This window comes from Hippopotamus amphibius, chromosome 4, assembly GCF_030028045.1.
Source record: "Hippopotamus amphibius kiboko isolate mHipAmp2 chromosome 4, mHipAmp2.hap2, whole genome shotgun sequence".
NCBI classification, from domain to species: Eukaryota; Metazoa; Chordata; class Mammalia; order Artiodactyla; family Hippopotamidae; genus Hippopotamus; species Hippopotamus amphibius.
Window position 1 is genome coordinate 123871929 of NC_080189.1, and position 16336 is coordinate 123888264.

The following is a 16336-nucleotide window of genomic DNA, read 5'->3' on the forward strand; positions in this document are numbered from 1 at the left end:
AAAAACCTAACCATATATGCTTGTATATTTAATGTTATATTTCAAAGAGTTAGGGTTACAAACTAAAATTGTTCTAATATTACATTAATACAATAATTACAATAATATTATCTGGCCAGAGTGCGGATAATTTTTGACTCACCCTCATATATGAATACTGGCAGACTGAGAAGAATAATATTATGTCGAGGTAGCATTAAGAGTTAAGCTGAGGATATAACACTGACATGGTCTATACCAGCACTAATGAAAAAAAATCAGTAAATGAATATGCAGTAGAATTAAACGGAGTAAAAACAGAACAATCCATATGACAATACTAGCTTTTTAACTGAGTGATTTTAAAGAACAGTATTGAGTATGTAGATTTATTCTTCACATTTATTTTTTTTAAGAACTTTTATTGAGATACAGTTAACAGACAATAAATAGCATATATTTAGAGTGTACGATTTGGTATCCCAATCTCCCAATTCATCCTCCCCAAACCCTCCCCACTTTCCCCACTTGGTGTCCATGTATTTGTTCTCTACATCCATGTCTCTATTTCTACCTTGCATTTCCTCTTTCATAGTTGTTAGCATTTGCCTTATGTATTGAGGTGTTCCTATACTGGGTGCATATATATTTATAATTGTTATCTCCTCTTCTTGGATGGATCCCTTGATCTTCATGTAATGTCCTTTCTTGTCTCTTGTAACATTTTTTATTTTAGTCTATTTTATCTGATATGAGTATCGCTACTCCAGCTTTCTTTTGATTTCCATTTGCATGGAATATCTTATTCCTTCCCCTCACTTTCTGTCTGTATGTGTCCCTAGGTCTGAAGTGGGTCTCTTGGAGACAGCATATATATGTGTCTTGTTGTTGTATCCATTCAGCCAGTCTGTGTCTTTTGGTTGGGGCATTTAGTCCATTTACATTCAAGGTAATTATTGATATGTATGTTCCTATTACCATTTTAATTGTTTTGTTTTTGTTTTTGTAGGTCCTTTTCTTCTCTTATGTTTCCCGCTTAGAGAAGTTCCTTTAGCATTTGTTGTAGGGCTGGTTGGGTGGTGCTGAACTGAATTCTCTTAGCTGTTGCTTGTCTGTAAAGCTTTTGATTTCTCCATCGAATCTGAATGAGATCCTTGCTGGGTAGAGTATTCTTGGTTGTAGGTACTCCCCTTTCATCACTTGAAATATATCATGCCACTCCCTTCTGGCTTGCAGAGTTTCTGCTGAGAAATCAGCTGTTAACCTTACGGAAGTTCCCTTGTATGTTACTTGTCGTTTTTCCCTTGTTGCTTTTAATAACATTTTTCTGTCTTTAATTTTTGTCAACTTGACTACTATATGTCTTGGCGTGTTTCTCCTTGGGTTTATCCTGCCAGGGACTCTTTGCGCTTCCTGGGCTTGGGTAGCTATTTCCTTTCCCACGTTAGGGAAGCTTTCAACTAGAATCTCCTCCAATATTTTCTCGGGTCCTTTCTCTCTCTCTTCTCCTTCTGGGATCCCTATAATGCAAATGTTGGTGCATTTAACATTGTCCAAGAGGTATCTTAGGCTGTCTTCAGTTCTTTTCATTCTTTTTTCCTTATTCTTTTCTGCATCAGTGATTATCACCATTCTGTCTTCCAGCTCATTTATTCGCCCTTCTGCCTCAGCTAATCTGCTATTGGTTCCTTCTAGTGTATTTTTCATTTCAGTTATTGTGTTGCATATCTCTGTTTGTTGTTCTTTAATTCTTCTAGGTCTTTGGTAAACTTTTCGATCTTTGCATCCAGTCTCTTTTCAAAGTCCTGGATCATCTTCACCATCATTATTCTGAATTCTTTTTCTGTAAGGGTGCCTATCTCCTCTTCATTTAGTTGTTTTTCTGGGTTTTTATCCTGTCCCTTCATCTGGTACAAAGTCCTCTGCTTTTTCATTTTCTCTATCTTTCTGTGGCTGTGGTTTTCAGTTCCTCAAGAGAAAATACTGCTGATACTGCTTGATACCGCTGTCTGCCCTCTTGTGGAGGAAGCTCTCTAGGAGCCTCCTGTGTGCTTCCTGATGGGAGGGACTGATGGTGGGTAGGGCTGGGTGGGCAGTGCTCAGTAAGACTTTAATCTGATTTGGTGGGCAGAGCTCAGTAAAACTTTAATCTGCTTGTCTGCTAATGGGTGGGGCTGTGTTCACACTTTGTTGGTTGTTTGGCCTGAGGCTACTTAGCTCTGGAGCTTACAGGCTCTTTGGTGGGGCTAATGGTGGACTCTAGGAGGGTTCACACCAATGAGCACGTCCCAGAACCCCTGCTGCCAGTGTCCCTGTCTCCTTGGTGAGCCACAGCTGCCCCCCACCTCGGCAGGCAACCCTCCAACACCAGCAGGTAGGTCTGGTTCAGTCTCCTATGGGGTCACTGCTCCTTCCCCCTGGGTCCTGGTGAGTACACTTTTTTGTGTGCCTCCAAGAGTGGAGTCTCTGTTTTCTCCAGCCCTGTGGAGGTCCTGCAGTCAAATCCCACTGACTTTCAAAGTCTGATTCTCTGGGGATTCCTCCTCCCGTTGCTGGACTCCCAGGTTGGGAAGCCTGACATGGGGCTCAGAACCCTCACTTTAGTGGGTGGACTTCTGCAGTATAACTGTTCTCCAGTGTGTGAGTCACCCACCCAGCATTTATGGGATTTGATTGTAACACGATTGCGCCGCTCCTACCATCTCATTGCGGATTCTCCTTTGTCTCTGGATATGGGGTGTCTTTTTTGGTGAGTTCCAGTCCATCTATTCTGTTTTATGTCTACAGCTCAAATGCTCTGCAGAGGCCAAGACCGTTATCCCACTGGTGCCCTGAGTGTAAGTTACAGGGCATCTGAAATTCAACAGGTCAAAATAGAGGTCCCCATCTTCCTTCTCCTCCTCTCTGCCTCCCTCATTAACAGCAGCCCAAGCCAGGAACCCACTTTCTGTCATTTTAAGCACCTTCTACCCCCTCACTAACTCACCAAATCTGTTCAACCCACTCCTAAATCACTCCCGAACCCACCCTCTCCTTCCCTGCTCCAATGCTTTCATGTTACCACCAAAACTTGGGTCCACTCGACGACACTCAGTAAAGCCAGTCTACTAACATGGGGCTGTGGTGAAGGAAAGTGTAGCGTTTATTGTAACGTGCTGAGCAAGGAGTCCAGGAAAGCTGGTGCTCAAAAAGCCTGAACTCCCCAATGGGTTTCGGCAAAGTTTTTGTTGTTTTTTTGTTGGGTTTTTTTGTTTGTTTGTTTGGCTGCACTGCACGCAGCAGAGTGCTAACCACTGGACCTCCAGGGAATTCTCAGCAAAGTATTTTTAAAGGCCAGGTGAGGGCAGGAGCCCAGGGTGTGTGATCCGCTTGTGCAAAATTCTCAGCGTGGTTGATGGTGAGGTAACAGGACAGTGTCACAGGGCTTGATATTATCAGTCCTTAGGCTCCAGGAGGCCAGAGGGCTGTGGGCTCATGGTCATCAAATAGTTAATAGTCTTCCACTTGGTGGAGGTTTTAGCATCTGTGAAACAACTCAGGAAATGTGCATGAGATACTGTTATCTGCATACTTCAGAGAGGAGCTACAGCAGAGGATGTGGGGGAGGGGTCTGTCCAGGTAAGGCCCCTAGGGTTCTGCTTCGTGACAATTGGAGTCCTTGTCTTGTTCACCTGGACTGTTGTACTAGCCCTTACCTCACCTCCCTGACTCTTCTTTTGTCCTCTCTAACCAATCTCCATCCTGTGGCCAAACTGATCTTTCTAAAATGCAACTCTCCCCGTCCCCACCAGGTTAACATCCATTCCCTTAGCACGATGGACGAAACAGCACCCCTGACTGCTGCCGGCTTACCTGGCCCCTGACTTGTGCCAGCCTTCTTTCCCCTTTCCCCATCAGACATTTTATCAGTGCTGATACTCAGCAGGCACTTTCTCAGAAGCACCGCGGCACCACAGGTCTCCATGCACCTGGAATTTCTAGGCCACCTAATAAGCTCTTACTTGTCAATCTCCTGAATGGCATTAGAATAAGTTGGCCTGGGTCTGCAGACCAGCTCTGTCACTTAGTAGCTTTATGACCCTGAGCAAGTTTCTTAAATCCCCTGTGTCTCAGTTTTATCATTTGCAAAATGGGACAAATAATAACACTACCTGAACTGTTGTGAGAATTAAACAAGCTAACGCACATAAACAATTTTAGACAGTGTCTACAGCACCATCAGCTCCCAGGATTATACCTTAGCGTTTCTTATTGTTGTTACTGCTTGTCATCCAAGCCCAGATGCCACCTGCTCTGGGAAGCCTTAGCATCCCTCCCCTGCCCACCTGCCTTCCACTGCTCTGTTCTTTCTATATCTTATAAACACTCTTCTTGGGTCTGCTTGTTATTTGTTTTTTGCTCACGAGTCTTTATGTTCTGAACAGGATGGATTTATTTTCCTCCTGAAAAAACAGCAAAACAAAGACGCTTCTGACAAGCTGGCAGAATCACCTCCTTGATAACACAGCACAAACCACCCCTGGGAGCGTGTTTAAAATCTCAGCAGGAACTGCGCTGAGACGCTGCACACACGCGGCATCGCTGGGGCCAATCTGCCTTTGGGGGGCACTCGACCCCTCTGGACTTCAGGGCGTGGGGGGTGGGCGGGCACGGCTCTTTGGAGGAACAAAAAGGTTCACTTTTGACATTTCATAATTTAATCATAAGGACCAAACACATTGGATTCATTTCTCTTCATATCCAGGAATGTTTCTGATGTTTTACTAGTGTTTATTGAACAAGCTGGGTGCAAGAGGAAGTGAGGAGAAAGCAGTTGTTGTTTTTCACCACAGCTTCAAATCTGATATCTTGTCTCATGTTTCAGTCTCTTAGAAGAACTCTCAGGAAAGTGCCCTGGCTTTTTGTTTTTTTTTAAACTCTTAGATAGCAACAAGGACATGGAAGGAAGGAAGGGGAGAGAGAGGGAAAGGGAGGAAGGGAGGAAAGAAAGGAAGGAAGAGCCAAAAATTTTTAAAAACCCCAGAACGCAAGCCCCCAAATCCCATTCCAGCCGAGTCTTACCCATCAAACTCCTGACCTTCCCCAGCCCCCGCCTCCCTTAGACTAGCAGCCTGCAGGGCAGGAGGGGGGTGGGGCCTGGCTTCCTTGTCTAGTACCCAGAGATTTGGTCAAACACCAGTTTAGATGTTGCTGTGAAGGTGTTTTTTCATGTGAGATTGACATTTGAATCAACAGACTTTGAGTGAAGCAGATTACCCTCCACACCGTGGGTGCTGGGTGCGTCTCATGCAATCAGCTGAAGGCCTTCAGGGAAAGACCGAGCTCCCCCGAGGAAGAGGGAACTCTATCTGCAGAGCGTGTTCCGACTCGAGCTGTGACATCAGTTCTTCCCTGGGTATCCAGCCTGCCAGCCTACTGCTCAGACTTCAGAACTGCCAGCCTCTACAACCTCAGGAGCCAATTCCTTACACCTCCATCTCTCTCTCCACACATCCTATTAGTTCTCTTTCTCTGGAGAATCCTAATACAATAGCTGCATCTAAAACACATACATTCGGGGACTTCCCTGGTGGTCCAGTGGCTAAGACTCCGAGCGCCCGATGCAGGGGGCCCGGGTTCGATCTCCGGGCAGGGAACTAGATCCCACATGCTGCAACTATGAGTTCACATGCTGCAACTAAAGATTCCACATGCCGCAACTAAGACCCGGAGCAGCCAAATAAATAAACAAATAAATATTAAAAAGAAAGAAAGAACATACATGCACACCAACCCCTCCCACTGCAGCCCAACACCACAGCGTTTATCACGGCTTGTCTCCTCTCCACAGTACAGCCCCTTCTCTAGCACGGGTGTCCACGGTGCTCCACGCACGGGCATCTGCTCCATCCTCCCTTCATGTAACCGATCTTCTGACCACCCTGCACCCTGAGAGCTTGGCTCTGATGCAGGGCACAGGGAGGGGAAGGAGGCAGGGGTGTGTCTTTGGTTTTTTAATTCACATGGCAAGAAATTTTTATTTTGGACTTTAATTCTTTTGGTCTTACAAGAAAATGTTTAATATTTAATGTTTCCTTTGGCAGTTGACAGTGACAAGGAGTTAATATTCAAATCTGGGACATAACTGTTGGCTTATTATTAGAATAATTTTATGATGTTATGTGGCCTCATGCCAAAACCTCTTGACAGATAATATTGGTCAACACAACTGGACATAATCTGGAATGAGAAACAGACAAGGAAGTAAATTCTCAGTATGGGATACAAAGTGACCTTGGGGTTTAATGTGAATGGTGCACTCTCCTAACCCATGCGGAGTCTCCTGGGGTACCAGCAGTCTCGGGATCCCCAGAGGAGCAGTGGTTGGTATTGGGAGGCTGCATCGTGAAGGTGGGAGCAGGGCCTTCCTCTCCCCCAAGGCTTAGACCCACACCTAGTTGTTCACAGGCTAAATGGTTAAGTTTGATACGTTAAGAGAAGAAAAAAACCCCAGGGAATGTTGTTTCCTTCCATGTGGAGTGACACCCTCCATCGATTATGTGATTAAGGCCTTGGAAGAAAGAACTTGGTCACATCTTGGCCATCCCCTCCGCCTTGCCCTCCTCTTTGGGGAGCAGACGCTCTGCTCTGGCAGGAAGGGACCTCCTCAGCCCATTGCTGCCTGTGATGGGAGTTAATCTGCCAAATTCGGGGGTTCAGCACTGAGCAGTCTGTTTCATCAGTAAAACAGATGATCTCCATCTGCTGGCTCCCTGACTTTATTTTAACTGGTTCTGAACCTGAGTGGGGTAAACAAGTATTATTTACCAAGTCTCATAAATACTCCAGTAATATTTATCTCTCAAGTCTGCAAATCTAAGCAGGTCACAAAAGCTGCTTGGAATTCTATAATGATTCTTTGATGCCTTTGAGATAAAATATAAATTCCATAGGTTCCCTTTCCTGTATCACCTCTCCCTGCTTTCTCAGCCCTCTCGTCTTCCAGTCATGCCAACGGACTGGAAGGTCCCTGGCTGTGCTTTGAACCTTAATGCCTCTGCGGGGTCAAGGGGGCCACCTCCCTGTCTTTCTCGCATTTTCCCTAAGCTTGCCAAAACCCATCATCCTTTATTGGGGCCCAGGGTAGGCCGCCCTAAAATGTGCCTCAATGACATATTATTTTGAATTAAAGTTACTTAAGAAACGGTCAGTGCAAGAGGGACACTGTGACCCTCCTTTCCATTCCCCTGAAAGCAGGAAATCAATCTCCCATAGGAAGGGTACCCTCCCTGCATCTGGAGGTAGGATACCATTATCACCAGGGTGTTCCACATCCTGCTGGCACTGGAGGAGGCAAGAGGGTGATCACACAGGAGAAAGAGCAGAGTTAAGGGGAAGGTGCTTCGTACAGCTTGTGTCATGGTGAGTATGGGATGACTTATTTTGTAACTCTTCTTTATAGTCTTTAGTTTCTTGCCACTTCATCTAAGCAGTTTTCTCTCTCGATCTTTTTTCAACAAAAAGCCTCATTCGGGCCACTGCTCCAGGGAAGGGAACTGGATGCAATCCAAGAGGATGTGTCCGTGTCCTGCCCTTGGCGGAAGCCCATCATGGTTTCATAAGTCAGAGTCCACAAAATTTAATCCCCTTCAAATACCAAAATGTTGGTATTTTATCACATAATACTGTTATTAGGACTTCTTTTTTTAATCTGGATAGTATTTGCTGCATTAAAATTTGGAATCTAAAGTTAGTGCTCAGAGCTTCCCTAGTGGTTAAGAATCCGCCTGCCAATGCAGGGGACACGGGTTCGATCCTGGTCCGGGAAGATCCCACATGCCGTGGAGCAACTAAGCCCATGTGCCACAACTACTGAGCCCACATGCTGCAACTACTGAAGCCCTTGCACCTAGAGCCCGTGTCCCGCATCAAGAGAAGCCACCGCAGTGAGAAGCCCACGCACCACAACGAAGAGTAGCCCCCTCTCACCACAACTAGAGAAAGCCTGCACACAGCAACAAAAGACCCAACACAGCCTAAATAAATGAATAAATAGAGTTAGTGCTCTTGTTAGAAAGGGATCTTCTCTCTCTCTGCAAACCTCCAGGGTGGAGGACAATGACTATTGACACAGTGAGGCTTCTACTGTAAGAATAAATACTTTGCCCGTTCAGAGACTTTTAAAAACAATTTTATTGTTTTACCATTTTAACAAACTCATTTTTAACATGACAGCCTTGAAACAGATTTGGGTACTTCAGAATTGAAACTTCATCTACATTTGAGAAAGTAAAGAAGAGGACAAACTTGAAACGCTCTCCTTGAAACAAGCACTACGACTTGCTATCCATAAAAAGGTTGCAGTTCTGCAAAATGAACTAAGAGTTGTTTGCTACAATCTCTTCAAAGTTGCCAAAAAAGGCATGTGATTATTTGATGGGGAAGATATCGTAGGAGACTATTTGAAGTCAACTTACAACAATTTTCCATTCCAGGAGATGATGGCTTAGCCAGAGGGGAGAAGACACATAATATCAGGGGTTTCTGCAAATATCTGAGTGAGGACATGTGGAAGAGGAGTTAGTTCCATTTCCCTTTCCTTCTGAATGCCGATTATAGTCGCACCAAAAAGGAATGCATTAAGATAATAACTTAGATATTAAAATTTGCATTTTTCTGCAATCCATTTGAGTTTAGCTCTAGTCTTTTTGTCTTTTTATGGAAATATAATTAATATGATGCTACACACGAAGCATTGTGCCCAGTGCCTGGGCCATAGCAAATACGTCATCAAGTGATAACTGCTTTCATTGTCATTAAGTATCTGCCTAGGGAAAAGGAGGAAGTTTCCCCAAGCACTGTCACTCACAGATCTATAACTAATGCCCCGTCACCAATGCCACCTGAGACAAAAGAACTGGAGCCCCAGACTATGCTAGATTCAAGGAGATCAGATCTGCGCAGAACAATGGATGTACAGCTTATCCGGGGCTCTCTGTACTCCTCTGTATCTTTTCTCACTGTAAACATTCCTCCATCCCCCTCTTCTCCTCCAAAGTCCCCTCAACAGTCAGTTCCCTAAAGCCCTCTGTCTAGCCCAGATTTTACTCACATTAGAAAGACTACCCACTAAGAAGGTAATGACTTCATTCATTAGCCCCCTGTTGGTGAAGGAGAGGGAGGTGATTTGATTTTGAGGGAATGAAATTCTGATGGTTCTATTTCAAGTGCTCTGGGGTGTGGATGTGCCTAAGGCTTTTGAACAATAGGAGGTATTCTCCTCCTCTTACTCTGGCACCCTAAGAGATCTCTTCTATACGAAGAGCCCTGCAAGAACACATCAGCATCTATTCTATACACACTCATAGGGCCTACTATGCACAGTTCTGGGCTAGTCACAAACTATTCTATGTATAAGAAAAGCCTCATCACCCAGTGTAGACAAAGAAGAGAATAAAGCTGCCAAGTCTCTCTAAAATTCTCTTTAAAAGACCTGGGAGACCATCATCTAAAGAAGCATCTAAGTACGTGTAGTAAGTGAGACACAGGAAGTGAGCATATTGCAAACTTGAAAGCAAAATTAAACGATCGTCCATGCTAAAAGGTCTGAACTGAGAATCACCTCCACCAGGCTGCCAGCCTTCATCTGCACTTTACCTTGATGCCTCTCTGCAAAGACACTTGTCTTAGTCTAATTCAGGCTCTTCAGTTTTATAGAAGTCACAGGACTCTCTTCTCTGCCAGGAGCTACATTCATCACGTGGGGTGTGAGGCTGGTTATAGGTTTTCCCGATGCATCAGAGCCAAAGAACTGTGTCCCTACCCCAATTCTGCTCCCTCTTTAGGATACATATTTGATTCCCCTCCTTGACAAGGCGAGGAAGCTTCCGGTCCTTCCCCATTCAGGGATGAGAGGCAGAGCCTGTTACACTCAGGCCTCTGTAAAGGGACCTGATTCATCTCAGCAACGCTGTTCTGGGAGCATTTAAGAACCCAACCTCAGGAGTTAGATGACCTCTGTGTCATCCATTCTAGCCTGATTTTTCTTAATCTTTTCTGGTTCCCTGACCCCCATTTGATAATGTACACCTAACATCCATCTCAAGTCCCTCTGATTTTAGCTCTTTTTGACCTACTCTTCTGGTGCAATTCTGGCATTCCCCCATAAATATATACTCTATTTTTATTTTATTGTCCAATGCACCAAGACTGTAGGTGAATTACATTTCTACCATCAGCCCTTCTCAAAGGACTCATTAGTCTGACTCTCCTTCCATCCAACTGCTCCAACGAGGAATAGATTCAATAAACTGTTCCAAACAAAAAGCCGTTCTTATACTTAACGATGAATTACTGGTAGGATTCCCTTCAAATTCAGCAGAAATGATCACTCTCTTGAGTACTATTTAATATTACTCTGCAATTTCTGTCTAGTGTAAAAAAAGTGATATACATTTGAGAATTTAAGGCATATAATCATTTTCAGTTAGTATATGTAAATACTTAGAAAATACCAATGGGACTTCCCTGGTGGTGCAGTGGTTAAGACTCTGCACTCCCAATGCAGGGGGCCCGGGTTCGATTCCTGGTCAGGGAACTAGAGCCCACATGCATGCTGCAACTAAGAGTTCACATGCCACAACGAAGGGTCCCGCCTGGTGCAGCTAAGACGTGGCACAACCAAATAAACAAAATATTTTTGAAAAAATTTTTTGCTCAAACTCTTTAAAAAAAATTTGTCCTTTTTACTTCTTCCCCCCCTTTTATTGAAATATTCTGACATACAATACTATATCAGTTTCAGATGTACAACACAGTGGTTCAATATTTGTGTATATTACCAAATGACCACCACAGTAAGTCTTTACCATCTGTCACCAGACAGAAGTATTACAATCTTATTGACTATACTTCCTACTCTGTACATTACACCCCCATGACATTTATTTTTGCTCAAATAAACTCTTAAAAATTTAATATGCCTCAGTTTATCACTTAACATGAGGAAAATATCAAATCAACGGAAAAGGAAAAGATATCCAACAAATGATGTTGGGAAAATTGCTTATTCATTTGAAAGCTAGTGACAGTCTCCCAAACTTTTATCCCTCCAGTCTCTCTAAGGGTTTTATATGCTCCCAAATCCCTCTGTGTCTGAGGGACCTAGAGTAGTGTGTTTTCTTATCTGCATCAGAGCTGATACATTTCCAAGACCAAAAGAGGCTAAATAAAGTGTAAATGTTAGCAAAACATTTTCTTTTATCTGAAAATAAGGTACTACAATATCACACATGAAATTGTTTTAACTGTTAAATAGATTTAAAACCTTGCTCCAAAGCTGAAAAAGCACTTGTACCTGTATCCTGAACTGGTCTCCAGAGGGCAGCAGAGAGTCATTTACACTTAACCAAAAGCTACCTCTTAACCAGAAGTTGTGTACTTTGGTTGTTTTTTCAACTCTTCTACTCTTCCTTATGACTAAGTCTTAACAAACTGGGTGGCCAGGATTTGGAAGGCTGTCTGAGGTCATGGATCAAAGTGAGGCCAAAGCAAAGATTCAAAGAATCACTTTTATATCTTTAAAATAATTCTTTAATTAGATAAACCAACAAACCACAATTAATACGCTGTTGGCTAAGCATATTTAACCAGCACATGTTTATGAAACACTGATGCATATAAAGCATTTATCCTTCCAGAGCTTTCTATTCCATCACATAGAGTGATAGTCGCTCATTCTGCTGTATCTTTTGAGCATTTAATACACACTAAAAGTTTATCAGTGACCCAGCAATTGTTAAAGACACAAAGGAATAAATGCATGTTTAAAAAAAATGTTATCCGACTTGCTCTTACTTTGTAAAAAACAAAAATTCTGAATGAGATGCTTCTATAAGCTGACAAAGTAAGGAACAGTTAGGCCAAAATTAAGTGAATGCAGACATCCAGAGACGTATGCACAACACTGAGGCTGGCCTGTACCTCAGGGCATTGCTAAACCTGGTAAAAATTTGGACTTTGGTTTACACCTCTTTACAGGACACAGAGAAAAGGCATTACACAGGTCTTCCTCAAAATGGTGATTCTAAATCACAGGAGACCACTGCAATTAAGGTTCAGACACCAAAGGGCCATCTTTTCAGTGTGAGAATGAACTAGAAGTAACCACCTTGAACCTTGTACCTCCCCCCACCCCAGTGAAAATGAAATTGCCTCCTGTCTGGAAACTTGGCTCCAAGTACAGAGGAGGAGAAAAGTCTCCTCTGAGTTTTTTAAGCAAGAGATGGCCCACATTCATACATCTGGGTGGTCTAAAACGCCTCAAGCTGAGAATTAGGTTAAAGTGGTCACAGACCCAGGAGTCTTGCAGAAGCAAACAGAAATCTTCTCTGCAAAGACTCACCTCAATTCCAGGCCTCAGAGAGTTTCTGCAGAAATATGAGTTCACAGTCAAAAATCATGAAACTCGAAAGTAAAGGACATATCATGAGTAACAGCCAGTACTTACCAGACCCTCAAAGGTGGAAGACACGGAGATTATGAAACATGGGATATCAATCAACTATATTGAAATATATTTATAGAAATAACATGACAAGTTATGGGCAAAGAGCAAGAGCCATTAAAAATTAACCAAACAGGGCTTCCTAGGTGGTGCAGTGGTTAAGAATCTGCCTGCCAATGCAGGGGACACGGGTTCGATCCCTACTCCAGGAAGATCCCACATGCCGCAGAGCAACTAAGCCCATGTGCCACAACTGTTAAGCCTGTGCTTTAGAGCCCGTGAGCCACAACTATTGAGGCCATGTGCTGCAACTACTGAAGCCCACATGCCTAGAGCCTGAGCTCCACAACAAGAGAAACCACGGCAACGAGGAGCCTGCGCACCACAATGAAGAGTAGTCTCCGCTCACCACAACTAAAGCCCACGCACAGCAAAAAACAAACAAACAAACCAAACCAAACACAGAACTTCTAGTCATGAAAAAAATTATAAGTGGTATTTTAAAACTCAATGAAAATGGATGTAATAGTAATAAAAATATGCGGTGGGGTTTAAAAATATAGGATATACGAGAGTCACAAATGTAGAAAACAATCTTATGGTTATCAGGAGGGAAAGGGGGAGAGGGATAAATTGGGAGATTGGGATTGACACATACACACTACTATATATAAAATAGATAATTAATAAGGACCTACTGTGCAGCACAGGGAACTCTATAGTCAATACTCTGTAATGACCTGTATGGGAAAAGAATCTAAAAAAGAGTGGATATATGTATACGTATAACTGATTCGCTTTGCTGTACAACAGAGATTAACACAACATTGTAAATCAACTATACTCCAACAGAAAACAAAAACAAAAAAACAAACGAACAAAAAAATTTCTAATTAAAAAAAAGAATTAAGAAATAGCCAATTGCAATGTATGGAACTTATTTAGATACTGATTCATACACACAAACTTAAAGGAAAACAAAGGAAATTTCAATATCAACTGTACATTTAATGAATTAAATTTTTATTGTCTAATTTTTAGGTGAGATATAATATTGTGGTTGCTTTTTTTTTTTTTTTAAAAGAGTCCCTGTCTTGTAGAGGTAAATACTAAAATATTTATGGATAAAATTTTTAAATAATAAAATATACGAGAGCAATAAGATATATAGGTTAAGCCTTTATTCCGACAAATTTTTGAGTTTAAAGGAAATAAACAAAGACCCTAGACAAATAATATTTCACTACATCTGACTCAAAAGGAATACAAAACCCAAATAGGCTCATCATCAGCAAGGAAATTGAATGAGGAGTTGAAAATATGTCAATCAATCAACTCCTCTAGGCCCAGGTGGCTTCCCTGGCAGTTCTAAATATTTAAGGAAAAAATAGTTCTAATTTTACCCAAATGCTTCTAGGGAACAAAATGCAGATAACATTCCCCAACTCATTTTGTGAAGCTAGCATAATCCTGATACCCAAACCCAACAAGAATAGCATGAAAAAGGAAAAGCAGAGTGCACCACTCTGATGTACACAGATTTAAAATAGCCTAAGCAGAATATTAACACACTAAGTTCAGGAACAAATTTAAAAAACAAACAAACGAAAAGACACATCATGACCAAGTTGGGCTTATACAAAGAAAGTAAGGTTGATTTAACATTTTTAAAAAGCAGCTAATTAAGTTCACGACACTAACAGATTAAGGGAAAAAAATCACATGGCCTCTCAACAGATGCATAAATCCCATTTTACGAAATTAAAATTCAGTCATGAATTTTTCAAAAGTCTCTTAGCAAAAGAAATAGCCTGTTAGTATCCACAGCAAGTACTATGTGTAATGTTGAAACACTATTCAGCATTAATATAAAATACGGACGCTTGCTGTCATCACTTTTACTTATCATTTTACTAGACGCCCCAACAGTGCAGTTGGCAGAGATGAATGAATGAAAGAAGAAGTGGTGTAAAAGCATAGGAGAGCAAAATGTGTCATCCCCAAATGCATCTCTTTGGCATGAGAATTAATTGGGCTGATTATTTTTAAGAAACAGAAAACTCAGAAAGTTTTTCTTGTTACCGCCCCCTTAGCTGCCTAAAGAATTCAGATAAAGGGCCTGTCTCCAGAATGGGACGATCACCAGACATATCTGTAAAGAGTATGGGGGACTCCCCGGGTGGCATAGTGGCTAAGAATCTGCCTGCCAATGCAGGGGACACGGGTTCAATCTCTGGTCAGGGAAGATCCCTCATGCTTCGAAGCAACTAAGCCTGTGTGCCACAACTACTGAAGCTCGTGCACCTAAAGCCCGTGCTCTGCAACAAGAGAAGCCACTGTACTGAGAACTCACAGCAACGAAGAGTAGCCCCTGCTTAATTACTGCAACTAGAGAAAGCCCCCGCACAGCAACAAAGACCCAACACAGCCAAAAAAAAAAAAAAATATGGACCAGGTGTGGTTGGGGGGATCTTGGCAGAGCTTAGAGATGAGAGTCCTTTCTGTGTCCCACTGTCACTTCAGACCCAGCAAACATTTGTTTACCAAACATTTGCTTTTCCATCTCTATTTTCTTCCTCCCCTTTGAAGTCCCAAACCATACCCCCAACATCCTCTTTTGTGCTTAGCTGAAGGTGGTATTTAGGGTGGAGGGCTTCAGCCATTTTGGCAAGTTACTCAGTCTCCCGGGGTCTCTCCCATGTGTACATGTTATTAAATTTTTGTTTTCTCCTGTTAATCTGTCTCATCTCAACTTAATTCTCAGAGCAGCCAGAAGAGCCTAGAACGGTAGAAGAAAATATCTTCCTTCCTGGCATATTCATTTTAAAATGTATATGGAAGAACAAAGAAAGGGCCATGAATATTCAAGCCACTCCTGAAGAAGAAAACAAAATGAGACAACTTATCTTACCAAACACCTACAATTAAGTATTGACGTAAGCAGATAGGGTAAGGGGCCCCGGGAGAAAGAGAACCAGGTATGGCTTAAGCCATTTTGTGATCTAAGCCTGGCCACAATGCTTGCTCAGTAATTAATGATCTTAAGGGAAGTGAGGGAAATTCAGGAACAAAGGAAATGCAGTCAAGAAACAACAGTTCAAGGGCTTCCTAGGTGGCGCAGTGGTTAAGAATCCACCTGCCAATGCAGGGGACGTGGGTTCGATCCCTGCTCCAGGAAGATTCCCACATGCCGCGGAGCATCTAAGCCCATGCGTCACAACTATTGAGCCTGAGCTTTAGAGCCTGTGAGCCACAACTATTGAGCCCATGTGCTGCAACTACCAAAGCCCACGCGCCTAGAGCCTGTGCTCTGCAACAAGAGAAGCCACGGCAATGAGGAGCCCGCGCACCACAACAAAGAGTAGCCCCCACTCACCGCAACTAAAGAAAGCCCGCGCACAGCAAAAAAGACCCAACACAGCCAATTGAATAAATAAATAAATACATTTATAAAAAAAGAAAAGAAACAATAGTTCAGTGATAAACAGAGTCCTAGCTCCTCCTCAAGGGATATACATAGTCTGATACCCGTCTTCCAGCTCTGCAGGAACTAAGACCCTCACCCAGGTGGAGGACAGAGTGATGACGCTGACGCTCTTGACCTCAATCTCCTGAAGCCCGGACTCTGTTGACCTCTGTCCCAATTCTATGCTGACTTCTCCTCTGCCCAAGCCCCTTCATGAATACGCATATACCTTTAGTTTAAAACTTCCCCAATTTTGCTGTCTGGGGAGACACTGCTTTGGGAGAGATCACCAGTGTTCTCCTTACTTGCTGCAAGTAATAAAACCCTCCTCCCAATCTTTGGCTTGGTTGTGATACTGAGCAGGGCCCTATGGGGCTCCTGGGCACAAAGCCTTTCTGTGTCCCCTA

The 16336-nt window shown here is 42.8% G+C and overlaps 1 protein-coding gene across 1 annotated transcript in view; it reads right to left on the bottom strand.

The window, feature by feature from the left end:
• C4H10orf67 (chromosome 4 C10orf67 homolog) overlaps positions 1-16336 on the bottom strand; it is a 111140-nt gene that overhangs the window by 68377 nt on the left and 26427 nt on the right. The window lies entirely within an intron of this gene.